At 47.0% G+C, this 6,000-nt stretch overlaps 1 protein-coding gene across 3 annotated transcripts in view; it reads right to left on the bottom strand.

Annotated features, from left to right (window-relative positions):
• ZDHHC21 (zinc finger DHHC-type palmitoyltransferase 21) overlaps window positions 1-4,324 on the bottom strand; it is a 70,189-nt gene extending 65,865 nt beyond the window's left edge. For 2 of the 3 annotated variants that reach the window (XM_043567063.1, XM_043567062.1), the window contains exon 1: window positions 4,211-4,324. The gene's annotated coding sequence lies outside the window, so the exon portion shown is untranslated. The remainder of the gene's footprint in view (window positions 1-4,210) is intronic. The other variant, XM_043567064.1, reaches the window with a different exon arrangement.
• Between the last annotated feature and the right edge of the window lie 1,676 nt (window positions 4,325-6,000).

The following is a 6,000-nucleotide window of genomic DNA, read 5'->3' on the forward strand; positions in this document are numbered from 1 at the left end:
AACCACGCCCCAGCTCTACTTCCTCTAAAGCTAACATCTGAGAACACTTGTCAAAGATGAGCAATCTCAGGAGACCCAGCCGCTCAGCTGGTATCATACTAGAAGCATAGAGAGAAGTTTTCTTTCCACATGTTGGCATGAGGTCTCCTCAAGCAGAAAACCGAAAACAGAGATCTGATCTCAAACAGAGAGACTGAACTAAAACCTGTAAGCCCAATCTCTTTGGGCTGGTAAGTTAAGGACGGAAACATGGGAGCAAATCAGGACCCAATTTCAGAAATTAGTGAAGAATGAGTTAGTGAAGTCGGGAACTTTGACTCAACGCTGAGTTCTCCAAGAAGACTCTGTGAAAATGTGGTGGGCAGAGGTGTCAAAGCAGAACACCCTTGCGCCATCAATGGTCTCATGAACCTGCTTCTAGAACAGGTCTTCAAATCACTCCATTCTAGGAAAAACTGAACATGAGCCATTACTCCTCTGTGTACCTGCTTCATGAGTGAGAAATAAAGGTAAGTTAATATCTCTATTAAAAATATTGCACTACAGGGACACACTTCATCAGAATCTCCTAACCGAAAGTACAAATCGCTCGGAAGATGTGGACGATATGAATTAAAGAGACCAAATGTTGCTTCAGGCAGTACAAAATGTCGGCATGGGAATCTTCACGTAGGAAGGCAGGGATGCGGGAAAGGGCCAGGAAAGACAAGAAAAGAATTGGAGTTGAATGCAGAGCAGGGACGGAAGACAACAGATAAGCTTTGGCTTCAAACATGGCACAAGGAAACCCTTCGGATACAGTAAAAGCCAGAAATGAACCTAGTAAGTGCTTCCAAGGGGGAAGGGAAACTAGCGACTTACCCCTAGCACCCACTACACCAAGATAGGTTGAAAAAGTAAAAAAACAAAAAACCCTAAATCAGAGGTCTTTCACACCAAGCTTTACCAAAGCAGGCTCAGTTTAAGAATAACACTAAAAGAAAAACACCTGGGTGGCGCAGTCGGTTAAGCGTCCGACTTCAGCCAGGTCACGATCTCGCGGTCCGGAGTTCGAGCCCCGCGTCAGGCTCTGGGCTGATGGCTCGGAGCCTGGAGCCTGTTTCCGATCTGTGTCTCCCTCTCTCTCTGCCCCTCCCCCGTTCATGCTCTGTCTCTCTCTGTCCCAAAAATAAATAAACGTTGAAAAAAAAAAAAAAAAAGAATAACACTAAAAGACCAAGTGCCTGGGTGGCTCAGTTCGTTAAGTGTCCAACTTTGGCTCAGGTCATGATCTCACAGTTTGTGAGTTCAAGCCCCACATCAGGTTCCTCACTGCTGATGGGGAGCCTGGTTGGGATTCTCGCTCTCTCTCCTCTCTCTATGCCCCTCCCCCACTCACGCTTTTTCTCTCTCTCAAAACTAAAAAAAAAAAAGAAAATAACAACACTAAACGAGAAAAAAAAAAATCACCCCTGACTTGCTTGAAGCTGAACACCCTGCAGTAGGTTAGGTTTCATTCCATAATTATGGGATAAAAGGCTTAAAATCAGAAGCCTGGTTGAGATCACACCGAGCGTGTTGAGTTATAACTACAATAAAATTAATCGGTGAGTGGTAAAATACTAATTTTACCTAACCTGCCCTTTTGTGGAAGCAGTAACAGGTAGATGGAGAGAGCAGATATCTGCTCAGGCTCTTAAATGAGGTTAATCTACCCAAGGGAAAAAACACAAATGGGAGACCTAAAAGGCCAACGACAAACTTTGGAAAAGTCCCATCTTTTTCCTAGGGTACATCAAAAGAGGGAGAGAAGTAAATAAACTACCATCACACTAAGGTATTTTGGGGGGAGATAACCCCCAGAGAGAGCAGTGCAGAGAGAGTATGCACATCTGTGAATAACTAGGTTTATTCAATTTACCAAAGATGCTGAACCAAAAAAGTCACTATGCCGCCTACAAGAAAAACTGGGGGTTTTCCACCTTTTCTTGTCTTTTACCTGTGTTTTTCACGGATTCAAAATAGTTCAAATATTTTCAACTTCAATAAGAAGCATAAATGCACTAATTATTCTACTGGATGTTAAAATGCCATTTATATTTAGTGCACTCGAAAAATTGAATCTGAGCCCTAATGTTTTACTAAAGCAATATAAAATTCCTTTATGCCTTAATATAAAGTAAAACTGAGCTTAGGGAACAAGTCCCCGGTAATAAAACTGGCTTTTCCTCCGCCTTCCCTGTTATGCCTGTTAATACTGATACGACTATGAAGCGTTCTACAGCTGAAAAAGGCTGTATTGACTCACACTCCATTTCAATCCCAGAAAAAAGCTCCGTGGAGACAATACTACACTTCTCAATTAGTTTCTTCACTAATACGTGACATTATGTTATCCACGCACTCTTCCACGGGTTCGGAATCGATCCCTATGAATTACAGAAATCGGGCAGTGGGCAAATAAGTAAAAATTTTGTGATTCACGGATTATTACTTCTTTAGAATCCACCTGTTAAGCCGGTGGTTACATGGATGCATCTTAAAATGCATTTATTTTATTAAATAAAATACCCCAGAGATAGGCAGTGTGACAGTTACCATCATTTAAAATACGCTCTGTTTCATTTATTCCAATTATAGCTTCTAAAGTATGTTACGTTTAACAGAAGGGACCTGATATAATCCCATTAGTTTTACATCCCCAATGAGGAATTCTAGAACTAGGCCACGTACTATTCCAAAAGTATGGAAATATATATTTAGTTATATTTTGATATAATTTTACCAATACTTCTTCAGGTATATGCTTAAAATGTGCTGTTAACATGCATGTTAAAGGGTTTTAAATTAATTACAAACGTAGCATATGCCAAGTACTATGGGAAAGCTAAAATAAGCCTTAAAGAATTTAGCCTAACTCCTTAGTTGTATAGCTGAGAAAACAGCATGGGTCACTGGCCTATCCATGACCCCAGAGCTAGATTGTGCCAAGCAATGGGACTAGAATGTCGTTTTTCTTTCCACTACACTAAATCTCATTTAGTCCTTTCCTTCCCATTGATTTCTCACCTCATCTCTTCTTCAAAAATCTTTTTGGCCATTAAGGGGTTGCACAACTAAAGCAAAATAAAACACCGCTCTGGACTTCATCTGTAAAATCTGAAGAAATGGAAGGATTTAACAAGACATTACACAAAAAAGCCAGGGACAGCACATACCAGGCAGTCATCAAATGATAACTATTATTATTCGTTGTTATTATTATTATTATTATTATTACTACCACAAGGAAGGTAGTGAATTCTTTTTAAAGGTTACATATTAGCATCCTAGGCTGAGGATCCATTTGACACAACTCGTGCTTAATTATCCTCAGTCGTCTTTCAGGCTGTAACTTTACACTATGATTTATGACCCACCCACAATGACCTTGATTCCCCGCCCCCCCCCCCCTTGTACTTTTATGGACTGCTATGCTGCAATATTTTCGAGTAATAACCGGTCAGGTTCTCTCAGCCCTAGAGATACAGACATCCTCCACTGACTGACTCACAAGGGATTTTAAGATGTGACCCAAATATAGCTTGAGAAACCACAACTTTAAATGGACTCCCCACTTAAAATCCAGCGACCTATTTATTACAGCGAATGGTAACAAGCGCAAACTGCTGCCATCCGTGAGCCATTTTCTCAAAATCACTCTTGGATCCGGGGGAGGGAGGCAGAAGGTCAATAAAGGAGCAAACTATTTCTGCTCCTGCTAGTCCTCTGCAGCCCCACACCAGGGATCTGGAAATGAATGAAAGGCTGTGGTAGCATAAATAAACCCGGGATCCCTGCGCAGGTCTCTGGGCGGGGGTGCAGAGAGGGAAAACTGTAGTTTCCAGGCGATAAACTCGGGACACACATTTAACAGATTAAAAAAAAAAAAAATACTACCCCAAATCACCTCGACCGGAGCAGGAACCCACCCCCACCCTTGCCACCAGTTCTGGGAGGGGAAGCTGGCGGGCGGCTGCGGCTCTGCTGCAGCTGCTGAGAGACCCGCCGGGCCCGCGGCGAGCGGGGCTCGGGGCGGGGGGCAGGTGCGGGGAGGGGCTGGACGCGGGGCGGGAGCGCGGCCAGGTGAGGGCGGCGGGCGCCGGGCAGCGGCGGTCGGGGCCCTGCGGGGCGAAGGCGGGGGGCGTGGGGGGGGGGCAGCCGCGTCGGCCCCGCGCCTGCACACACTCACCGGCGCCGGCGGGCTCGCCTCTTGCCGCCGGTGCTCTCGCGGCCGCCAGCGGCTCTTCCCCCTCCTCCTCCTCCTCCTCCGGCGCCGCCGCCGTCTCCCAGGCCGGGCCGCGCTCCCCTTCCGCTTCCGGGAGCCGGAGCGCCGGGGCCGGCGGGGTGGGTGTGCGCCCGCCCGCGCGCCGGAGCCACCGGCTGCCGCCGTCGCGGTCTCCGCGCCGCTCACGGGAGCCGCGATGGGAGCCGCCGAGGGCCGAAAGAGCAGAAATCGCGCCTTGGCCGGGAGGAGGCGCGCCGCGGACCCCAGGCCGCTTGCCCCGCGGGACCGCCGTCACCGGAACATTCGTACCTGACGCACCTCGCCGCCTCCGCCCTCCCCCGGTGCCACCTTCCCAGCTGTGCCCTGGCCGTCCTTCTCTTTGTCCCCACACCCTCTCCGTCCCCCCTATGTGGGGAGCTGCAGAGAGGCCTCCCTTTAAGGATTGCAACTATCCTCATTCCTTCAGGGATAATGATCAACAGGCCTCTCTAATGACCAACAGCCCTCCTAACGCGCTCTGGATGTCCCCTGGTACCTTGTTTCAAAGCGCGGGCGGCCCGCAGCACCTGTATCCTCTGGGAACCTGTTAGAAATGCACAACCTCAGATCTGCTGACTCAGTATCTGCATTTTAACAAGATCTCCAGGTGATTCCTACACCTGGAATTGCCCCAGCCAACTAAGAGGTTTCCTATTCCTGTGGGCGACCTCAGTCCACACCCAAACAAGCTTTTCGCCGTATGTAAGGAGACATTCAAAAGTTGCCTGATTTCCCATCCCTGCAACCTAGGGAAAATAAGTCGACTCCACATTGTAAATAATCCACCTCCCGGTCTAAGTTAGTATCTTATCGAACACCAGAGATACACTAGAACCTCCCCTCTCTTCCCACACCTAAGCTAAACAGTACTTGGGATACAGTATTGCAATGCCTGCGGTAACGTAGAGAGCCAAGCCTTTGTGTCTGCATGCCACAGGAAGAGACAATGTATGAATAGAAGAATATTACTTGATGCATCAAATCCGAACTTCTTTACAGGATGGTATTGAAAGCCCTTCACAAGCTTACCCCTCCAGCCCTAGCTCAAACTAACTTGGTTCATTTACCCTTCCTAGGATGCCCTTCATCCTTCTCTCTGATGACCTTGATCTAGATTTGGGAGTCAGTTCAAATCCTGCCAGCCCAGAGTCCTCTCCCACCAGGGCACTTCGATCACACACACACTGAATCCTGCTTTGGACCCTTATGTTACCTTCTATCGCTAGGGGTTTTGAAACAGGCGACCTTGCATTGCTAGGTATTTTCAAACAGGTTCTGTTCTGGTTTGCGGATTACAAACACCTTAGGACCTTCAAGACCTAGATCAGTTGTTATCAAAGTCCTCGCCGGCACCATCACCAGAATGCGGGAGATCCGCATTCTCCAGCTCCATCCCAGATCTCCCGTATTAGGAACGTTAGCAGGCGTGAAGCCTAGCAATCTGGTTTCACGAGCCTTCCAGGTGATTCTAATGCACCCTCCAGTTTTAGAACTACAGCCCTGGAATAGTGTCTTCTACCCTCAAAGAAACTCAGTGGTAGGGATTGATTTGACTATATGCAAGTTTTATTGCCTTTCAGATTAAGAAACCGGCTCTTCCCTTCAGGCATAGCAAGGTTGGAAGGCTGTGACAATTGCTCTTGAAAGAATTGTCTTTGATTTTCATAATGCATTTTATGTAGTAGGATTTTTGTGACTTGGTTTGTTTGAAAAGA

Source organism: Prionailurus bengalensis, chromosome D4 (assembly GCF_016509475.1).
Source record: "Prionailurus bengalensis isolate Pbe53 chromosome D4, Fcat_Pben_1.1_paternal_pri, whole genome shotgun sequence".
In the NCBI taxonomy this organism is placed as follows: Eukaryota; Metazoa; Chordata; class Mammalia; order Carnivora; family Felidae; genus Prionailurus; species Prionailurus bengalensis.